Source organism: Bombina bombina, chromosome 3 (assembly GCF_027579735.1).
Source record: "Bombina bombina isolate aBomBom1 chromosome 3, aBomBom1.pri, whole genome shotgun sequence".
Lineage (NCBI taxonomy): Eukaryota > Metazoa > Chordata > Amphibia > Anura > Bombinatoridae > Bombina > Bombina bombina.
In genome coordinates, this window is record NC_069501.1 from 518,589,857 (window position 1) to 518,614,313 (window position 24,457).

The following is a 24,457-nucleotide window of genomic DNA, read 5'->3' on the forward strand; positions in this document are numbered from 1 at the left end:
ATAGCTATGTACCCCTAATCTGCTGCCCCTAACACCGCTGACCCCTATATTATATTTATTAACCCCTAATCTGCCCCCCACAACGTCGCCTCCACCTGCCTACACTTATTGACCCCTAATCTGCCGAGTGGACCGCACCGCTACTATAATAAAGTTATTAACCCCTAATCCGCCTCACTCCCGCCTCAATAACCCTATAATAAATAGTATTAACCCCTAATCTGCCCTCCCTAACATCGCCGACACCTAACTTCAAGTATTAACCCCTAATCTGCCGATCGGAGCTCACTGCTACTCTAATAAATTTTTTAACCCCTAAAGCTAATTTTAACCCTAACCCTAACACCCCCCTAAATTAAATAATAATTTTATTCTAACAAAATAAATGAACTCTTATTAAATAAATTTTTCCTATTTAAATCTAAATACTTACCTGTAAAATAAACCCTAATATAGCTACAACATAAATTATAATTATATTATAGCTATTTTAGGATTAATATTTATTTTACAGGCAACTTTGTATTTATTTTAACCAGGTACAATAGCTATTAAATAGTTAAGAACTATTTAATAGCTAAAATAGTTAAAATAATTACAAAATTACCTGTAACATAAATCCTAACCTAAGTTACAATTAAACCTAACACTACACTATCAATAAATTAATTAAATAAAATACCAACAATTATCTACAATTAAACCTAACACTACACTATCAATAAATTATTTAAATACAATATCTACAATTATCTACAATTAAACCTAACACTACACTATCAATAAATTATTTAAATAAAATATCTACAAATAAATACAATGAAATAAACTAACTAAAGTACAAAAAATAAAAAAGAACTAAGTTACAAAAAATAAAAAAATATTTACAAACATTAGAAAAATATTACAACAATTTTAAACTAATTACACCTACTCTAAGCCCCCTAATAAAATAACAAAGCCCCCCAAAATAAAAAAATGCCCTACCCTATTCTAAATTTAAAAAGTTCAAAGCTCTTTTACCTTACCAGCCCTGAACAGGGCCCTTTGCGGGGCATGCCCCAAAGAATTCAGCTCTTTTGCCTGTAAAAAAAACACATACAATACCCCCCCCCAACATTACAACCCACCACCCACATACCCCTAATCTAACCCAAACCCCCCTTAAATAAACCTAACACTAAGCCCCTGAAGATCTTCCTACCTTATCTTCACCATACCAGGTTCACCGATCGGTCCTTGGAAGTGTTGGTCCAAGCCCAAGCGGGGGGCTGAAGAGTGACGTCCATCCTCGGGCTGAAGTCTGGATCCAAGCGGCGGCTGAAGAAATCCATCATCGGGCTGAAGTCGGAAGTCCATCATCGGGATGAAGTCTTCTATCAAGCCGCATCTTCAATCTTCTTTCTTCTGGAGCGGAGTGGAGCCATCTTCTTCCAAGCGACGCGGAACATCCTCTTCAACCGACGCCTACTCGCCGAATGACGGTTCCTTTAAATGACGTCATCCAAGATGGCGTCCCTCGAATTCCGATTGGCTGATAGGATTCTATCAGCCAATCGGAATTAAGGTAGGAATATTCTGATTGGCTGATGGAATCAGCCAATCAGAATCAAGTTCAATCCGATTGGCTGATCCAATCAACCAATCAGATTGAGCTCGCATTCTATTGGCTGATCGGAACAGCCAATAGAATGCGAGCTCAATCTGATTGGCTGATTGGTTTTTTTTCAGCTCAAAACTGCCCCATTGTTTTCTATGGGGGAATCGTGCACGAGCACGTTTTTGAAGCTGGCCGCGTCCGTAAGCACCACTGGTATCGAGAGTTGAAGTTGCGGTAAATATGCTCTACACTCCTTTTTTGGAGCCTAACGCAGCCATTCTGTGAACTCTAAATACCAGCTGTATTTAAAAGGTGCGGCCAGAAAAAAGCCAGCGTAGCTAACGCACCCCTTTGGCCGCAGAACTCTAAATCTAGGCGTATATATTTTATAATAAAAGATTTATAATCCTACTTGGTATCTTCTGTTCCTCCGCCCTTCTTCATTTCCTCTTTTTGCTGGGTTGTGACATAGATAGCAGTCATACCCTCTCTCTTCATGCTTTCAAAGGGCTGGACTTGAAGACTGTCATATGAAACACACACTGATTGGATGTTCATTTGAATTTTAATAAACAAAAAAGAGTCCATCCCAGTGGGCCGGCATAACTGTAAAAGAGGCATTACTATAGGCATGGATTTAACCCTTTTCATGACTAGTTTAAAAGATAAAAAAAGGTCTTCACATACTTTTTTAATTTCAATGATTACATATATGGCATTTGATTAGCTAAAGTTTACAATCACTTTAAGAAACCAGAAGGCAGAAACGCTCAAAATCTGCATCTGAGAAAGCGTGCTCACAATAAAACCATTGTGCACCTGGACAAGAAGCATACAGTGCCCACACATCGCTCCTGCTATTAACTGACCACGCTATGAAAACAGTGTGCCCAAAGCTACACAGCACGATCAGCCAACAGCGTGCCAGATCAGCAGCACACCTGAACTCTACAGTGCGCACAGAGCAAAGCAGATAAGTATGACACTGGTAAAGTTTACCAACAACACAAATAAAGGCCTGTAATTATGGCATGGCAGCAACCAGTGGTTTTTACTATTGGGCCCTTTTTTTAATCAGAGGTTTAAAGACAGCAAGCTCAACAAATGGAAGGAGTCAATGTTTTTTTACTGGATGGTATCTCTTGAAAATATTAACAAGAAATGTCCCTTAAAGAGTCCATGAATTATAAACTAAATTAACAGGACATCAAAGATGCAGTGAAAGAAAAGAGGTTCTGAGAGAAAAAAAAATTATGTTAGAAAGACAATACAACTCATGAAGGAGAAGGCCATGGGTAGAATGCTGGAGTCCATGAAGAAGGCAAGACAACAGAATCACCAGCAAACAAAGAATTTCGCTGCCACCAGTAACTCAGCAAAACAGAGTGGAACATTGTTGAGTCTAAGGAAACTTTGGTGGCTGAATGGTTAACTAAAACAGATCGACATCCCAATCTGCAAAAACTAATTTCAGGGAGCTACTGCGCCTCCACACACACTAACAGATCGACATCCCAATCTGCAAAAACTAATTTCAGGGAGCTACTGCGCCTCCACACACACTAACAGATCGACATCCCAATCTGCAAAAACTAATTTCAGGGAGCTACTGCGCCTCCACACACACACACACACATCCACTAAACATGTATGAAGAAGGACATGGCATTTTATTATGACAGAACACAACATTATTGCAACTAATGTATACACATTATTTACACACTTTAATACAAACAGCTTTTCTACTTATTTTGCAAACTTTCATTGCACTTTGCAGCAGCTTGTTTGGCAGATTTGAGCATTTTGCTAAAAGTTTAAACCTCAAAGCAGTCAGTATATTGTTCAAACACAAACAAATCTTTAGGAAATTTTTATTAAATATGTAGCTGATTTATTAACCTTTTTCTGAGACAGATCAAATATCTATGTTATGTTGTTCATGGTATGTGTTGTTATTTTAAAATGCAAAACTAATACAGCGTTTATCAAGTGCTTTTGGTAGCCATAAAGCTACTGACTCTTCTGTTGAGTGTGACTGGTTCAAATTTAACATAAAAGAGATAATACTGTTCTTCAATTCAAGAGATCATGCAGTTCAAGTTTTCACAGTTTTTCAAATAAATGCTTGTTATGGATCTGAAGAAAGCATTGATAGTAACAGATCAAAGTATGAATGATAACAAGGATACCAGAAGCTTTACCAAAGACCTATTTAAAGTGATTATAAACTTGACATGCTTTAAACCCAGGTACAGAATCTAAGCAATATTTTACAGGGACTGATCACTTCTAATGAAGATGTGATGTAACTTACTTTTTAATCTAGCCGTGCTAATCTAATACTGTGCGCTCCAGCGACGGACTTCAAAACTCATATTTTTTAGTGAGCTGATGGTTTAAAATGTACAATCAGCGCTCTAGCTACAAAAAAAGTGCTTTACGGCTAGAGCACCAATTGAAGAACAGTTCAAACTGTTAGCTCACAAAAAATAAGTTTTGAAGTAGGCGGCCTGGGTGCAGGGTATTAGAATGCAGGGCCACCATCAGGGGGTGAAAGGGGTGACTCCAGAAATGTTTCCTTATCAATACACAAATGGTAGGTGCCCTTTTGGCAGATATGATTTTTTTATTTTTATATATATATATTAATTACATTCCAGTTTACTGCCCCTTTATGCAAGGACTTTCCAGATGCCAGGAGTCATTTTATCTAAGATTTTTACATCTGCATAAAATGGTATGCTCTCAGGCTAAGATTGCTCAGTGTTTGAAATGAGACAGGTTAACTTTACACTGTTCCGTTTACACTACAGCTGACTTAATTTTGAAATACATACAAACAAGCCTAAATCCTTCATTTAACCAGATCTAATGGTATGAGACTGAGTAACACAGCTTATGGTTCCACCAAGACCATATAGAGTACAGGATTTTCAAAATCTATAAGTACATCTGACAGATGGGAAAACCTTTTAAAAGTACTTTTCTTTATCTACCCATTCTGACAGATCATTAATGTGCCATTTTGAATTCACAGAAGTATTTACAAATATGATTCTTTGAAAAGTGATCTCTTAATTTATGCTATTTTTTATCATGCATGTCACACACTGTTGATTTGGGGATGGCAATGTGCAGAAATGTTACCTCCTGTTAGCGTTTCTGTGGGTGTCTGTGTTTATGTCTTTGTGCTTTTGTTGGTGTCTCTTTGAGTGTGTATGTATTTTTTGTGGGTCTCTCTGGGAGGGGGTGTGTGTCTTTCTTTGTGCATTTTCTGTGGATGTCTCTGTGAGGGTGTGTGTGTGTATGTCTTTGTGCATTTTCTGTGGATGTCTCTGTGAGGGTGTGTATGTCTGTGCATTTTCTGTGGCTGTCTCTGTGAGGGTGTGTGTGCGTATGTCATTGTGCATTTTCTGTGGGTGTCTCTGTGAGGGTGTGTATGTATGTCTTTGTGTATTTTCTGTGGATGTCTCTTTGAGAGTGCGTGTATATGTATATCTGTGTTTTCTGTTGAAGTCTCTGTGAGGGTGTGTGCGTATGTCGTGTGTTTTCTGTGGATGTCTCTGTGAGGGTGTGTGTGTATGTCTTTGTGCATATTCTCTGGATGCCTCTGTTAGGGTGTGTGCGTGTTTCTTTGTGCATTTTCTGTGGATGTCTCTGTGAGGGTGTGTGTTTGTGTGTGTGTATATCTTTGTGTATTTTCTGTGGATGCCTCTGTGAGGGTGGGCGTGTATGTCTTTGTGAGTTTTCTGTGGATGTCTCTGTGAGGGTGTGTGTGTATGTCTGTGTTTTCTGTGGATGTCTCTGTGAGAGTATGTGCATATGTCTTTGTGCATGTTCTGTGGGTGTCTCTGTGAGGTTGTGGGTGTGTATGTCTATGTATTTCTGTGTGTTTTCTATAGATGCCTATGTGAGGGTGTGTGCATATGTCTGTGTTTTCTGTGGGTGTCTCTGTGAGGGTGTGTGCATATGTCTGTGTGTTTTCTGTGGGTGCCTCTGTGATGGTGTGTGCATATGTCTGTGTATTTTCTGTGGGTGTCTCTGTGAGTGTGTGTGTGTGCATATGTTTGTGTGTTTTCTGTAGTTGTCTCTGTGTGGATGTGTGTATATCTTAATGTGTTTTGTGTGGATGTCTCAGTAAGGGTGTGTGTGTATGTATGTCTTTGTGTGTTTTCCATGGGTGTCTGTGTGTATGTCCTATCTTTTCTTTGGGTGTCTCTTTGTGTGTGTGTATGTCTTTGTGTGTTTTCTGAGGCTGTCTGTGGGTGTTTGATTGGGTGTAGGTGCAAGTTTGAGTTTGTGTGTGTGTGTCCATTGTCTGTTTCTTTTTTATTACATTTTGACCTTACATCTGATTACTCACATCTTTCTTACAGACTTTGAGACTATTGAGACCTTTTTCCGGGAAGTCACCAATCCACCACTTAACCTTTACATTATTGTTAATGCAGTTCAGGGCCCTTCCTTTTAGCCACTGCATGCTGTTGTCATCACATAATTGGCATCTTCCTTGACAAAAAGATCATCAGAACTCCATATTTTGTCTTGTAAAATTTATTTTTTGACAGAACTGTAGTCTACCTCATTACTTCTCAGGTCAATGTAAACAAGCGCTGAGTGTCTGTGTGGGTGTCTGAGTGTGTTTGTGTATTTCTTTGCGTGTCTGCTAGAGTGTCTATATGTGAATCCTTATGTGTGAGTGTGTTTCAGTGTATTAGTGTGTTTGTGTTTGTTTGTTACTACCTTTACAACATTTCCAAGTTTGACTACACTTAAGAATAAAGTGCATATATATTTCATTCACTTGGTCAAAAATTGCACGTCAAAGGGGGGGGGGGGGGGGTTTGTTGATTTAAAGATTAACCTGTAGATTTCCAGCTCAAAATCAGAAACTCCAGCCATAGCATTAAAAGCTTCCCGTTGTCAGGACATACTTGAAAACTAGAGAAATCTCAATGTATCCTTCCTGGTAAAATATTTTATAAATAAATAAGTGCCCTGAAGATCTTTGAACTTAGAGAGTTATAATAAAAAGAGGGACTGATCTGACCCTGCTAAATCTAACTTACAGAAACACACATTTTACAAATACACATAAACCATTTGTTTTACTGAGAATGACCTGGATCCTACCTCTAATTTAGGGCTAGATTAACTCCTTACTAACCAGACCACTTTTCCATTTTCTGACTGTTTGGGACAAGGGCTATTTCTTTCATGTAATTGTCAAGAGTCCATGAGCTAGTGACGTATGGGATATACAATCCTACCAGGAGGGGCAAAGTTTCCCAAACCTCAAAATGCCTATAAATACACCCATCACCACACCCACAATTCAGTTTTACAAACTTTGCCTCCTCTGGAGGTGGTGAAGTAAGTTTGTGCTTGATTTCTACATTGACATGCGCTTCTCAGGTTTTTTGAAGCCCGATTCCTCTCAGAGTACAGCGAATGTCAGAGGGACGTAAAGAGAGTATCACCTATTGAATGCAATGATTTTCCTAACGGGGGTCTATTTCATAGGTTCTCTGTTATCGGTCATAGAGATTCATCTCCTACCTCCCTTTTCAGATAGACGATATACTATCATATACCATTACCTCTACTAATAACTGTTTCAGTACTGGTTTGGCTATCTGCTATATGTGGATGGGTGTCTTTTTTGGTAAGTATGTTTTTTATTACTTAAGACACCCCATCTATGGTCTGGTACTTTATGCTTTTATATAAAGTTCTATATGTATTGTACTTATATTTGCTATGAGTCAGGTTCATGTATTTCCTTGTGCAGACTGTCAGTTTCATATTTGGGAAATAAGCATATTTAGAAATATTTTTTTTCTTACCTGGGGTTTAGTGTTTTTTTTTCAATTTGACTACTTTTTTCTTACAAAATTGCGGGCAGCATTAGGCCCGCGGGTGCACCAAATGCTATACTTTATTGCGTCATTCTTGGCGCAAAAATTTTTTGGGCGCAAAAAGTAGGTTAGTTGACGCAAGTTCGTCATTTCCAGCGTCGTAGTTGACGCGGAAGCCTTACACACGGTTGCGTCGTTAGTGATGCAAGTGTGTCATTTCCAGATTTCGTTGTGCGTCATACTTGGCGCCAAATTTTACATTAGTTTTATACCCCATTGCTGTTAGCCTCTTGCCTTTTTTTATGTCAGAGGGCAATGCTATTTGCATTTTTTCCCATTCCTGAAACTGTCATATAAGGAAATTGATAATTTTGCTTTATATGTTGTTTTTTCTTTTACAATTTGCAAGATGTCTCAATCTGATCCTGCCTCAGAAGTATCTGTTGGAACTTTGCTGACTGACATTGGTTCTACCAAACCTAAGTGCATTTGTTGCAAGATTGTGGAAATTATATCTCCGAATGTCATTTGTAATATTTGTCATGATAAACTTTTACATGCAGAGAATGTATCCATCAGTAATAGTACATTGCCAGTTGCAGTTCCTTCAACTTCTAATGTACATGATATACCTATGAATTTTAAAGAATTTGTTACTGATTCTATTCAGAAGTTTTGTCTGCATTTCCGCCTTCTAATAAACGTAAAAGGTCTTTTAAAACGTCTCGTAAAGTTGCTGAAATTTCAAATGTCCGACAACATAATGATTTATCCTCCTCTGATGAGGATCTATCTGATTCAGAAGATCCCTCCTCAGATATTGACACTGACAAATCTCCTTATTTGTTTAAAATAGAGTATATTCGTTCTTTGTTAAAAGAAGTGTTACTTACTTTGGATATTGAGGAAGCTAGTCCTCTTGACAATAAGACTAGTAAATGTTTAAATGCTATTTTTAAACCTCCTGTGGTTACTCCAGAGGTTTTTCCTATTCCTGATGCTATTTCTGATATGATTTCTAAGGAATGGAATAAGCCAGGTACACCTTTTATTCCTTCTTCAAGGTTTAAAAAATTGTATCCTTTACCAGCAATTTCTATAGAGTTTTGGGAAAAGATCCCCAAAGTTGATGGGGCTATTTCTACTCTTGCTAAACGTACCACTATTCCTATGGAAGATAGTACTTCTTTTAAAGATCCTTTAGATAGGAAACTTGAATCCTATCTAAGGAAAGCCTATTTATATTCAGGTCATCTTCTCAGTCCTGCAATTTCTTTGGCTGATGTTGCAGCTGCATCAACTTTTTGGTTGGAGAATTTAGCGCAACAAGAATTGGATTCTGACATATCTAGCATTGTTCGCTTACTGCAACATGCTAATTATTTTATTTGTGATGCCATTTTTGATATTATCAAAATTGATGTTAGATCCATGTCTTTAGCTATTTTAGCTAGAAGAGCTTTATGGCTTAAATCTTGGAATGCTGATATGACATCTAAGTCTAGATTATTATCTCTTTCTTTCCAAGGTAATAATTTATTTGGTTCTCAGTTGGATTCTATTATTTCAACTGTTACTGGAGGAAAGGTTTTTTTTCTGTCTCAGGATAAAAAACCTAAGGGTAAATCTAAGGCTTCTAACCGTTTTCGTTCCTTTCATCAAAATAAGGAACAAAAATCTAGGAATCTGTTTCCAATTGGAAACCTTCCTCAAATTGGAATAAATGCAAGCCTTTTAAAAAAAGCAAGGTCAGCCCCTAATTCCGCATGAAGGTGTGGCCCTCAAACCAGCTCAGCTGGTAGGGGGCAGATTAAGGTTTTTCAAGGATTTTTGGATAAATTCTGTCCAAAATCAATGGATTCAGAGCATTGTCTCTCAAGGGTATCGAATAGGATTCAGAGTCTTCTGTGAGAAGATTCTTTCTCTCACGTATCCCAGCAAATCCAGTAAAATCTCAGGCTTTCCTGAAGTGTGTTTCAGACCTGGAGTCTTCAGGGGTAATCATGCTGATTCCTTTTCAGGAACAAGGTCTGGGGTTTTATTCAAATCTATTCAGTGTCCCAAAGAAGGAACATTTATTCAGACCAGTTCTGGATCTGAAAATTTTGAATCGTTATGTAAGAGAACCAACTTTCAAGATGGTGACTATAAGGACTATTCTGCCTTTTGTTCAGCAAGGACATTATATGTCTACAATAGACTTGCAGGATTCATACCTTCATATTCCGATTCATCCAGAACATTATCAGTTCCTGAGATTCTCTTTTCTAGACAAGCATTACAAATTTGTTGCTCTTCCATTTGGCCTAGCAACAGCTCCAAGAATCTTTTCAAAGGTTTTAGGTGCCCTACTCTCTGTAATCAGAGAGCAGGGTATTGCAGTATTTCCTTATTTGGACGATATCTTGGTACTAGCTCAATCTTTACGTTCTGCAGAATCTCACACAAATCAACTAGTGTTGTTTCTTCAAAAACATGGTTGGAGGATCAATTTACCAAAAAGTTTCTTGATTCCTCAGACAAGGGTCACCTTTTTAGGTTTCCAGATAGATTCAGTGTCCATGACTCTGTCTCTAACAGACAAGAGACGTTTGAAATTGGTTGCAGCCTGTCGGCACCTTCAGTCTCAGTCATTCTCTTCAGTGGCTATGTGCATGGAAGTTTTAGGCATCATGACTGCAGCATCAGATGTGATTCCTTTTGCTCGTTTTCACATGAGACCTCTCCAGCTTTGTATGCTGAATCAATGGTGCAGGGATTATACAAAGATATCACAGTTGATATCCTTAAAACGCAATGTTCGACACTCTCTGACATGGTGGTTAAATCACCAGCGTTTAGTTCAAAGGGCTTCCTTTGTTCGACCAACCTGGACTGTGATCACTGCAGATGCAAGTCTTTCAGGTTGGGGGGCTGTTTGGGGATCTCTGACAGCACAAGGGGTTTGGAAATCTCAAGAGGCGAGATTACCAATCAATATTTTAGAACTCTGTGCAATTCTCAGAGCTCTTCAGTTTTGACCTCTGTTGAAGAGAGAACCATTCATTTGCTTTCAGACAGACAATATCACAACTGTGGCATATGTCAATCATCAGGGTGGGACTCACAGTCCCCAAGCTATGAAAGAAGTATCTCGGATACTTGCTTGGGCGGAATCCAGCTCCTGTCTAAGCTCTGCGGTGCATATCCCAGGTGTAGACAATTGGGAGGCCGATTATCTCAGCCGTCAGACTTTTTTTTTTTTTAAATATTTTTATTGAGGTATAAAGGCATTACAACAAAAAATGACATAAAAGTAAAGAAGTTACAATAACCGCTATTTCTTCACATAGGGTTCAGTTTGTTGCATATCAAAGTAGTAAACATACAGTGAGAATAAACCTCAAGTTTTCCATTTTTTGGTGCTAGGAAACTAGGACATTTTCAAATATTTTTCCCAACATCTAATATACTCTTAGAAATATAATCTCAACCAGTTGATCTCAGAAAGATTTAGCGATGCACAATACATACCTCTTATTAAGGCAAAAAAGAAAGCTAGCGCAAATGAAATAGAAAAATATCACAATAATACTTGCAAAATAGAAGGTTGCGGTACAAATAAGCTAAACCGCTTAAGTAGCTCTTCCAATTAGGAAGGTACATTATGTGGGGGGGAGGGAATGGCATACTAAAAATAAGAAAGTAACAGAGGTGTGAGAGGGGGTAGCCTTGATCCTATCTGTGTGGCGAAGTTGTGGAATTGGCGAACTGTAGATGAAGGGGGTTCAGCCCCCAGCCATAGGGGGCAGGACAACATTTAATGGACTATGTGTGCATAGCTAAGGTATATGGGCTGTCTTATATCTATATAATAACTTGGCATAGGACAGTAGATAGCGCATAGCAAATAACATGTATACTAAACAGCCTTAAATGACCATAATATGACATCACACCAACATAGTCCATCTAGACATATAGAGCTGAGTGCTACCCAGAAACTTACGTCTTTCACCTGCCAGTCAATATATAAATGTGGACAGTGTCCGAGCTTCATATCCAGCAAAGAAATGAGCAGAATAGTGTAATGCCACTACAGTTAAACCTACATTTTTCTTCATAGCGAAAATACATATGTAGTATGCACATAGAGAATATACAATTGACAGCAAACACCTTCAACCCGCCATCATAAAATATAAAATAAAATGAGCTAGAAAAACTTCAATTGCAATAAATGATTAATATAAAAGAAGAGCATTTCCATCTTAATTTGCTACCAAAAGTAAACACAGAAGTGTACAAGATATATAGTAATGCTTCACATAATAGGGCAGCAATATGAAAAACCAAGCTTTGCTCAGTAAAAGACAGGATCTCCATATGGCAAGAAGACAGGTGCAGATTAAAGGCAAACTTATCTATATGGCGGTATGTCCAGTATGTTAATCAGCAGTTAGTAGGCAGCAAGGCATATACAGTAGCGCCACACTTTGAAGTGCTCCAGAGGGACATCTGCTAGTATATATGTACACCCTATCAAACTTGTGGCTTACCACCAGGGTCCCAATGTCTCAGCAGGGCATATATGTAAACCCTCACAGCTTGTGGCCTGCCATCAGGAGCCCAATGACTCAACAGGGAATAGATTATGTAGGGTGTTGCACCATCCTGTAATGGAGTCGGTGAGTGTTGTCCCAAGGCATGTAGGAGAGCATGCGGTGAGTCTAAAACTATATCCAAAGTTGCATTGTGTAGCTTCAAAGACCCGCTGCCATGGCCTGGCGTCAAGACCGGCGTGAAAGCTTCAGGCAGGGTTATACTAGCAGGTGAAGGGGCGTCCATAGCCGCGGCAGAGTTTACCTCCCTTCTAGCCTCTGGAAAACAAAGATGACCCGGCTCTTTTGCTGCGCCACCATCTCGAGCTGTGTTACAGGCAGGGGGTGAGCGCCGGGGCCCCTTAGCGTCACCCCCTCCACATTCAGGCAAGACGGGCTCAGTACAATCGGGCTGTCGAAGTTGGCAAGCGCCATCTTTGCTAAGCGCAACATATAGTTTGTCAGCCAAGGAAGCATGGTGGTGTTCAAGTAAGAGCCGCAGCTCTTCCAAAAAGCAGGCCGTGATACTCTTGTTGCGAGCTGGGGTGGAAATTGTGGGAAATATAGATTCAATCGCCATGTTAGATAAGTGTTCAGAAGGCCAAAGGATAGTGTTCTCAATATGGCGGCTCCCTCTCATAACACCTCGGTATAGGCCAGCTATAGTGACCTGTGCAGTCTCACCGGACCCTTAAAAAGGAAATAGGAGCAATATAACAGTTCCTGGGGCTATCTGCATAGGTTTAGGTAATAAAGGGATGTTGTAATACATGAATAGACCCCTGGATTAGGATCTTGGGCCCGGGAGCTACACCAAGACACGTCCGGCCAGCACTGCAGTTGGCTCCGCCCCCTCAGCCGTCAGACTTTACATCCAGGGGAGTGGTCTCTCCATCCAGATGTGTTTTCTCAGATTGTTCAGATGTGGGCTCTTCCAGAGATAGATCTCATGACCTCTCATCTAAACAAGAAACGTCCCAGATACCTGTCAAGGTACCAGGGATGTTCAGGCGGAAGCAGTGGATGCGTTGACACTTCCTTGGTGTTATCATCCTGCTTACATTTTCCCGCCTCTAGTTCTTCTAAGAGTGATATCCAAAATCATCATGGAACAATCGTTTGTGTTGCTGGTGTCTCAAGGTCCGTTTTTTCCATCAGGATCTCAAATCATTAAATTTGAAGGTATGGAAATTGAACGCTTAGTACTAAATCATAGAGGTTTCTCTTACTCAGTGATTAATACTATGTTACAAGCTCGTAAATCTGTTTATAGAAAGATTTATTATTGAGTTTGGAAGACCTACATTTCATGGTGTTCTTTTCATAAATTCTCTTGGCATTCTTTTAGAATTCCTAGAATTTTACAGTTTCTTCAGGATGGTTTGGATAAGGGTTTGTCTGCAAGTTCCTTGAAGGGACAAATCTCTGCTCTTTCAGTTTTATTTCACAGAAAGATTACTAAACTTCCTGATATTCACTGTTTTGTACAGGCTTTAGTTCGTATTAAGCCCGTCATTAAATCAATTTCTCCTCCTTGGAGTCTTAATTTGGTTTTGAAGGCGTTACAGGCTCCTCCGTTTGAGCCTGTGCATTCTTTGGACATTAAACTACTTTCTTGGAAAGTGTTGTTCCTTTTGGCCATCTCTTCTGCCAGAAGAGTTTCTGAGCTATCTGCTCTTTCTTGTGAATCTCCTTTTCTGATTTTTCATCAGGATAAGGCGGTTTTGCGGACTTCATTTACATTTTTACCTAAAGTTGTGAATTCTAACAACATTAGTAGAGAAATTGTTGTCCCTTCCTTGTGTCCTAATCCTGAGAATTCTTTGGAAAGGTCTTTACATTCTTTGGATGTGGTGATAGCTTTGAAATATTATGTTGAAACTACTAAAGATTTCAGGAAGACTTCTAGTCTATTTGTTTTATTTTCTGGTCCTAGGAAAGGTCAGAAGGCCTCTGCTATTTCCTTGGCTTCTTGGTTAAAGCTTTTGATTCATCAAGCTAATTTGGAGTCGGGTCAGGCCCCACCTCAGAGAATTACAGCTCATTCTACTAGATCAGTCTCCACTTCGTGGGCTTTTAAGAATGAAGCTTCAGTTGATCAGATTTGCAAAGCAGCAACTTGGTCCTCTTTGCATACATTTACTAAATTCTACCATTTTGATGTATTTGCTTCTTCAGAAGCAGCCTTTGGTAGAAAAGTTCTTCAGGCAGCTGTTTCAGTTTGATTCTTCTGCTGATGTTTTAAGTTTTTCTTTTCATTATAAGAATAACTTTTATTTTGGGTTGTGGATTATTTTTTCAGCGGAAAATGGCTGTTTATTTTTATCCCTCCCTCTCTAGTGACTTTTGAGTGGAGTTCTACATCTTGGGTATTGATATCCCATACGTCACTAGCTCATGGACTCTTGCCAATTACATGAAAGAAAACATAATTTATGTAAGAATTTACCTGATAAATCCATTTCTTTCATATTGGCAAGAGTCCATGAGGCCCACCCCTTTTATGGTGGCACAATTATTTCCAAATTCCTTTGTTGATGCTTTTTACTCCTTTCTTTATCACCCCACTTCTTGGCTATTTGTTAAACTGAATTGTGGGTGTGGTGAGGGGTGTATTTATAGACATTTTGAGGTTTGTGAAACTTTGCCCCTCCTGGTAGGATTGTATAGCCCATATGTCACTATCTCATAGACTCTTGCTAATATGAAAGAAATTAATTTATCAGGTAAATTCTTACATAAATTATGTTTTTTACATCTCTGCAGTGTTTGTGTTTAGCTGTAATTTTCCTCTTACTCATTTACTGTACCCACACATATTATATACCGTTTTTCTCGCCATTAAATGGAATTTCTTAAGATACCATGATTTTCATCATATCTTATAATTTACTATAAAAAAATATATAAAATATGATAAAAAATGGGAAAAAAACACTTTTTCTAACTTTGACCCCCAAAATCTGTTACACATCTACAACCACCAAAAGAAATACTCAATGTTTACATGTTATTTGCTTTTTTTTGTAAGTTATAGGTCAATAAATACAAGTAGCACTTTTTTTCCCCAAAATTAGCGATAGTTACGTTGTAACACTGATATCTGTCAGGAATCCCTGAATATCCATTGACATGTATATATAACCCAAAGTATTGATCTAGGCCCATTTTGGTATATTTCATGCCACCATTTCACCGCCAAATGCGATCAAATAAAAAACACTGTTCACTTTTTCACAAACTTTAGGTTTCTCACTGAAATGATTTACAAACAGCTTGTGCAATTATGGTACAAATGGTTGTTAATGCTTCTCTGTGATCCCCTTTGTTCAGAAATACCAGATATATATGGCTTTGGCATTGCTTTTTGGTAATTAGAAGGCCGCTAAATGTCGCTGCGCACCGTGAAATGATTTACAAACAGCTTGTGCAATTATGGTACAAATGGTTGTAAATGCTTCTCTGGGATCCCCTTTGTTCAGAAATAGCAGACATGTATGGCTTTGGCATTGCTTTTTGGTAATTAGAAGGCTGCTAAATGCCTCTGCCCACCACATTTGTATTATGCCCAGTTAAGGGGTTATTTAGGTAGCTTGCAGTGTTAATTTTAGCTTTAGTGTAGGGATCAGCCTCCCACCTTACACATCCCACCCCCTGATCCCTCCCTGACCCTCCTCAAACAGCTCTCTTCCCTCCCCCACCTCACAATTGTCACTGCCATCTTAAGTACTGGCAGAAAGTCTGCCAGTACTAAAATAAAAGGCTTTTTTTTTTAATTCAGTCTGCAGTAATGGATCCCCCCCCATTCATCTCTCTAACCCTCCCCCTCTACCTATTTGCCACCATCTTGGGTACTAGCAGCTGTCTTCCAGTACCCAATATGCCCCAAATAATGTGTTTTATTTATATATTTAAGAAGAAAAAAACTTTTCTGTAGTGTAGCTGCCCCCCACTCAATACCCTATTCCCCTCCCAGATCCCTTGCAAAACCATTTATTCCCCCCTCTGTGTCCATCCTTCCTATACATTTTTACATCATGTGCATCGGTGGGTAAAAAAGGGGATTGCAGTGATGCCTCAATATTGAGGCATCACTACAATACCCTTGAAGCGTCTGGAAGCGATCACGATCACTTCCAGAGCTTCAAACCCCAGAGGACGTATCAGGCACGTCCTTGGTCGTTAAGGGTAGTTTTTTGTAGGACGTACCTGGCACGTCCTCGGCCGTTAAGGGGAGCACTAATTATCATTCTAGCTTGCATGCTAACACCCAACAAGTTGCACAAACGCACACATATATATTTATATATATACTGTGTATATATATAAATACACACACAACCCCAATTCTGAAAAAGTTCGGACAGTATGGAGAATGCAAAAAAACAAACAAAAAGAGTCATTTAAAAAACTCAATTGACTCATTTCAAATCTGATGACTGCAACACTTTCCTAAAAAGTTGGGACAGGGGCAATTTAGGAATATTAGTGACTTGACAATTGAAATAAGAAGGTGATGTGAAACAGTTGAGGCAATCGTGTAATCATAGTATATAAGGAGCCTCCAAAAAAAGCATAGTCCTTCAAGAGCAAGGATGGGCCGAGGCTCACCAATCTAGCAGATGCATCAGTAAATAATCCAACACTTTGAGAACAACATTCCCTAAAGACAAATCGGTAGGATTTTGGGCATTTCACCTTCTACAGTGCAAAATATAATTAAAAGATTCAAGGAATCCAGTCAAATCTCGATGCATAAAGGGCAAGGCTGAAAACCACTTTTGAATGCGCATGATCTCAGATCCCTCAGACATCACTTTAGTAAATCTTTGTCAGTCAACACCATTTGCTGCTGCATCCACAGATGCAAGTTAAGGCTTTACTGTGCAAAGTAGAAGCCATACATTAACACTGTCTAGAAGAGCCGGCGAATTCTCTGGGCTCGGTCTCATCTGAGATGGACAGTAGCACAGTGGAATTGTGTTTTGTGGTCTAACGAGTCAACATTTCAAATAGTTTTTGGAAAAAATAGCTGTAGTGTTCTCTGGGTCAAAGATGAAAAGGACCATTCAAGCGGTTATCAGCATCAGGTCCAAAAGCCAGCATCTGTCATGGTATGGGGGGGGGGTGTCAGTACCCATGGCATGGTTAGCTTGCACATCTGTGAGAGCACCATTAATGCAGAAAGATATGTATAGATTTTGTAGCAACATATGCTGCTATCCAGACATCGTCTTTTCCAGGGACGTCCTGCATTTTCCAGCAGGACAATGCCAGACCATGATCTGTCCGGATTACAAGCACTTGGTTGCATAGGCAGAAAGTGCTGGTGCTAGCATGGCCTGCCTGCAGTCCTGACCTGTCTCTGAATGAGAATGTGTGGCGCATTATGAAGCGCAAAAGAAGGCAACGAAGGCCCCGTACAGTTGCACAGCTGAAAACATACATAATAGATGAATTGGGGAATTTTCTACTTGCTAAATTTAAGCAGCTGGTGTCTTCAGTGCCCAAACACTAAATAAGTGTTATTAAAAGAAAAGTTGATGTTACACAGTGGTAAACATTCGACTGCCCCAACTTTGTTGGAGTGTGTTGCAGTCATCAGATTTGAAATAAGTGTATATTTTCAAAAATACATTAAATTCACAAAGTAAAACATCAAATAATATACCTCCAGTAAGATATTTATATTATCAGTGTTTTCTTAAAGATACAGTACGATAATCATATTATCAGTGTTTTTGACCAAAATTACTCTCTGTTCAGGTTGTAAAAAATTGATGACCTTGAACAGAGTACATGCCCTATGTGTTTGAATGCCATTGTGGAACCCCCTGTTACACTTTGTCCCCCATATATTGAGAGGGCTTTACAGTGTAAAGAGCAAATTTTCTTTAATAAAGATACGTCTAATGACTCTCCTCAGACTGATGAGATTGAGGGTAGACCGCACTTTTCTCCCCAAGCGTCACAGCCTTTAACAACCCGCGCAAGCGCTGCCATGTTCTTCAACGGCGTCTGCGTCATTTACTCTGCAGGATATGGCTGCAATCATGTCATTCACTCTTACAGAAGTTTTATCTAAGTTGCCAGTGCTACAAGGCAAACGTAGCAAGACAGAGGCCCACGTGGTCCCTGCAACTTCTGATGCCTTAATAGCTATCTCCGATATACCTTCCCAGGGCTCTGAATTGGGGGGTAGGGAGTTTCTGTCTGAGGGGGAACTTTCAGGAAGTGCATTACCCCAGACAGATTCGGATGTCATGTCCTTCAGATTTAAACTTGAACACCTCCGCCTTTTGCTACCTCCTATAAAAAGACATGCATGATCTAAATCGGTTTCTATCTCCATAGATGTGGGACACCTCCCACCAACCCATAAAAAGGTTGGCGTATGAGGGCGCAAATTTGGCCCCTATCGCTGTCCTACATCTCTGGAAGTAGAATTTACCCTCAAAAGAAAAATAGTTGTGGATTAGAAGAAACAGGGTAACTCTTAAAATGTATTTACAGAAAGATGGACACCATTTTTGAGATCTCTCTAGAAAAAATCTAATAGCTTTTAAACCCACCTCATGACGGATTGATGAATATAGAGCCCTTACATCAATAGTAAGCCACCCTGAGCTCTCATCCCATTTCATGTTTGGCATTAATACCAGCAGCTCTTTGGTATCTCTTAAATAGGAGTATAGACTTTCCACTAAGGGGTACAATATCTCATCAAGCCATTGGGAAAGTGGTTCTGTGAGAGATCCTATTCCACTTACGATTTGCCTGCCAGTCATATTTTCAAGTGACTTATGCACTTTGGGTAAATGGTTGAATATCGGTATCACAGGTTGATCCACCAATAAAAAAGAGTCTGTATCCTGGTTGAAAATACCCAGGTCACTGCCCTCATCTATCAGATGGCTAATTTCTCTTCTGTATTTTACCATAGGGTCACCCTGTAATACCGCATATTGTGATGTATCTTCTAATTGTCTCCAGGCTTCTCTCATGAACCATGCACGGTCCATTACTACCCCCTTATCAGCTGCCCTGATTATGATATTTTTATTAGACTGAAGGTTTCTGAGGGCCTGTTTTTCTTTCCATAATAAATTACCCTTATGGGAGTGGTTGGCCGTATTATCTGTATATGCTAGATCAGTGAGATCTTTTTCTACCCTCTTTAGGAAAGTCATTAGTAGGGAGCCCCTATACTGTATAGGATAGAATCTAGATGGCCGTTTAAAATTGGGGAGGTTTACTGAAGATTTTTCTCTATCTAATTGTGAAATGCATCCCACTTCTTACAGGCTTTCCAAACTATTGAGGTCACATAATTCACTTAAAGGGAGCGATCTTGCTACATCCACTTCATTCAAATACCCTGAGGTATAGGTTTCAGGCTGGACAGCTGGTTCATAAATCCTCTTTGTAAAATGTTTTTTGAGGGTCAAATTTCGGATCAGACCATTGATGTCCATTCATGTTTGGAAAAGATCAATTGTAGCAGAGGGGGCAAAATTTAAACCTAGTGATAAAACCCTGTGTTCTAGATTTGTCAAATTGTGTTTCGAGATATTAATTACACTCATGGGTTGTATTTTGTGTGTGGGTAGCTCCTGCCCCTACGCAGTTGATATCTGTCCCGGGTGTTTTATTTACACTAACAAATTTACCCTAACACACATTAATCAAAGTATTTTTCATATAAAGACATCTAGAAACCAAATATGCCCATTGTATGTGAATATACATATGTACATCACCTGACAAGATTTAACTAGAATAAATAGACACACACATACACAGTTGTTTACCCAGGCACTAATATATATTATCTAATAATTCTAGAAATAATATAATATAATAATTAGCAGAATTACTCTGGGTGCACACCCTAGCGCATCATGCTGCTCACATCTATGGTTGCAAGTGACAAACGGGCAGTGCTATGTTAAGTGGTGGATGGGTGGGGAATCATTATTTATAAACCCTTTGATGAGGTTTTAAAGGCATTGCAAATGAGAACATCCTAATCCAAACTCTTGCCCTAATCCTATCAATGTATCATACACACAGTAATGTTACCTGTAAATTTTTTGCTGTTATGAGGGAGCTGACAAAATGAGTTGGTGGTAGGGGTGCCAGGTGTCCAGTATTCCAGTGTTTCTCAACCATGGTTCTCAAGTACCTCCAACAGGCCAGGTTTTCATTATATCTGAACCCGTGCACATGTGAAGTAATCAGCTGATCAGTAACCATGGTTATTAACCTGCTCTCACCCATCAGCTGATTATTTTACCTCTGCACTGGTTCAGCTATAATGAAAACCTGGCCTGTTGGGGGTACTTGAGGACCACGGTTTAGAAACAATGCAGTATTAAACTGGACAGTCCAGTAAGCTGTCCAGTAAAGTAGGCTGTCCAGTAAAATATTCAAAAAAATACTGGACACTTAAAGGACCAGTCAACACAGTAGATTTGCATAATCAACAAATGCAAGATAACAAGACAATGCAATAGCACTTAGTCTGAACTTCAAATGAGTAGTAGATTTTTTTCTGACAATTTTAAAAGTTATGTCTTTTTCCACTCCTCCTGTACCATGTGACAGCCATCAGCCAATCACAAATGCATACACGTACCATGTGACAGTCATCAGCCATTCACAAATGCATACACACTTATTCTTGCACATGCTCAGTTGGAGCTGGTGACTCAAAAAGTTTAATGGAAGTAAATTGGAAAGTTGTTTAAAATGGCATGCTCTATCTGAATAATGAAAGTTTCATTTTGATTGAGTGTCCCTTTAAATATCCAGTTTTTTTAAAATCTGTGTATGTTAGCTAAATGTAGAAGGTCTTCTATGCCACAACACATTAGAAATATGAAGCAGAAAGAAGAGGTGGCAGTCAAGGGGTCAAATCACTTCTGTTTACATGTGTTAGCAGCTAAAGAGATAAGATTATTGATTTTTATGTTAATGAAAGCCAAGGGGTAAGATTAATGCTAGGTTGTGCAAAATATACATGTGGAAATTTGGAATAAAGAGAGGGAGCTTAGGTAAAGCTTTTGGGAGGGCATTGTGTGACCCGCAAATACCATCATGACCAGACAATGACAGATTGTCCAACCTGTGGGGGTAAACACATATAAAATATTGCTGTGTTTGGGGTTTATCCAAAATACAAACTGTTTCCAGCCACCAGTTTTTTTTTTTTAAAGACCTTTATTCTTATAGCAGGGTCCAAGGGTACAAACAAACAAAGTTTCAAGCCTGCAATAGGCTCTTAGTCATGTCATGGCGGATTACATAACTAAGAGCCTATTGCAGGCTTGAATTGTTGTCTGTTTGTTTGTACCCTTGGACCCTGCTATAAGAATAAAGGTCGTTTTTTTTAAGAAACTGGTGGCTGGAAACAGTTTGTATTTTGGATATGCTATTGAGACTTGGCTAGTCTCTTTCCGTGCCCCCCCCCCCCCCCGGGAGAAATATGTGCTGTCCTCCTACTTTGGATTTGTTTGTGGTTTATTCATATATACCTCATTTCCTTGTATTTTATTGTAAAAAATTATATCTGTGTGTGTGGAAGAGGAGTCATGTGACATTTCTACACACACACATATACACACACATATACACGCATATATACACACGCGTACACGCATATACACACATATATACACACATACTCGCATATACACACGTATATACACACACACATATATACATGCACACATATATACACACACGTAAACACATATACACACACACATAAACATATATACACATACACGCATATATACACACACGTACACGCATATGCACACATATAGACATGCACACATATATACACACACACATATACACACACATATACACGCATATATACACACGCGTACACGCATATACACACATATATACACACATACTCGCATATACACACGTATATACACACACACATATATACATGCACACATATATTCACACACACATATACACACATATATACACACACGTAAACACATATACACACACACATAAACATATATACACATACACGCATAAATACACACACGTACACGCATATGCACACATATAGACATGCACACATATATACACACACACATATATATATACATACACACACGTATACACATAAACATATACACATACACACATATATACTCACACATACAAATATATACATATAAGCACATACACACTGTTATATCTCAACTACCACTGCTCCTTTTCCAGCAAAAAGGCTTACAGGACAAATCTATGTGAATGACAAATTTCATAAAGACTGATGCAGCTTTCCTCTTAAGGACATGACGAGTCCACGGATCATCTTCCTTACTTATGGGATATTCACCTCCTGGTCAGCAGGAGGCGACAAAGAGCACCTACAGCAAAGCTGTTAAATAGCTCCTCCCTTCCCTCCCAACCGAGTCATTCTCTTTGCCTGCATTAGTGATAGGAGATGGCAAAGTGAGGTGTTAGAAAAGATTCTTCAATCAAGAGTTTTTTATTTTCAAAGTAGTGCCAGTGAGTGCTGCTTTGCTCCAGGGTGTAGCCTAGACCTGATCAATCTCTACAGTAGAGCAATTGGTGGCTTTAAAGCGATACGAACTAGTGGGACATAATTCTCAATGCGCCTCCTATGTTATTGCGCTGCCCTAATTCTGACAGCCTAAGGAACAGTAAGAACTCAGGCTAATCAGTCTCAACAAGGCTCTGAGAGGCAGAAGACCTCTTACACCAGATGGGTTGGCCTGCTGTCGGTCAGCATATAAGGTAAGTGCTAACTTTTTTTTCTCTTGATTGGAGACTCAGAATAAAGTCAGCACTTTTCTATCCATGTGGGCATAATCTGACTGGGGTACCCTCAGTAGAGTTTATGCTGGGGCAAGACACTCTCTAAGTTAGAGAGTATATTTAGACAGCTTTATTTACAGGCAAGGGCTGAGGAGAATAAAAGGATAACTTTTATTTTGCACATGTGGTTCTTGGTGGTGTTTAAATTGTTAACTTATTTTGGCTCCATTTTGCAATTGCAATTACGTCCATGAGGGGCGGGGCTTCGTCTCCCGCGCTGTTTCCTGCTTCAGTGTGCAGTCCTTCAGCTCCGGAGCAAAAGTTCTTCCATTTTTTCTGCAACCGCATGGCTTTTTTTCACAGAATAGGCATGCGGTTGCAGAATTGAGTGTGGCAGAGTTCCGGATCGTTTCTTCAGAGCTCCGGTTTGTCAGTGGGGCAGGTAGGCACCTCAGCAGTGCGGCTGAGGTGTAGAGGTGTTTTTATAAGTTTTTCAATACAAATCTTCCATTTTTTTGGGCTATTATTGTATTTGAGCAGAAAAAAATTGTTACCGGTTTATTTCTTAAAGGCACAGTACCGTTTTTTGGCAAAGGGGTTTTTTGCATTCAAAATTCTCTCCCATTAAATTAGTCTACGGCTTATTTTTATTAGGTGTAGCCCTACAAAATTATTTTATACAAGTAATCAAAAAAACAAAAACGTTTTTTATTATTTGTGTTTTGATTTCTGTTATGGAGTTAGACATGGAAGCCATGCAATCTAACAACTGTTCTATGTGCTTGAATGCCAATGTTGAACCACCAGTCCCTTTCTGTCCCTCGTGTGTTGAGAGGGCTCTAAGTTACAAAGATATTTTACATGTGCAAAACCTTTCTAGGGCGGGTACTTACCAGGAGTCTCTTGATGAGTTTCGCAGTATGCTGCATCTTTCTCCTCAAATGTCCCAAGATTTAATGCCCGCGCAAGCAGCGTCCTGTACTGTTACCCCTTCGCAGGTCTCCTTAAAGGACCTAGCTACCCTGATGTCATCTACAATTTCTGATGCTTTGTCAGCTCTTCCAATGTTACAGGGCAAGCGTAAAAGGAGGGATACTAATGGGATCAGTGAAGTCTCTGATGCATTAGTGGCGATCTCTGATGTACCCTCCCAGAGAGCTGAGCTAGAGGGTATGGAGATGTTATCAGAAGGTGAAATTTCTGAGTCCGATACCACCCCTTTAACTAATTCTGAGGTGGTATCATTCAGATTTAAATTAGAACACCTCCGTCTGTTGCTCAGGGAGGTTTTAGTCACTCTAGATGATTGCGACTCCTCAGTAGTCGTGGCCCCTGAGAAGCTGGGTAAACTTGACAGATATTTTGAAGTTCCTTCTTTCTCAGATGTTTTTCCAGTTCCTAGAAGAACTTCGGAGATTATTGCTAAGGAATGAGACAAACCATGCATTCCTTTTTCTCCGTCCCCTACTTTTAAGAAGATGTTTCCTATAGCGGATGCTATTAAGGAAGATTGGCAGACGATTCCCAAGGTGGAGGGGGCAAACTCCACTCTAGCCAAACATACTACTATTCCCATAGAGGATAGTTGTGCTATCAAAGAT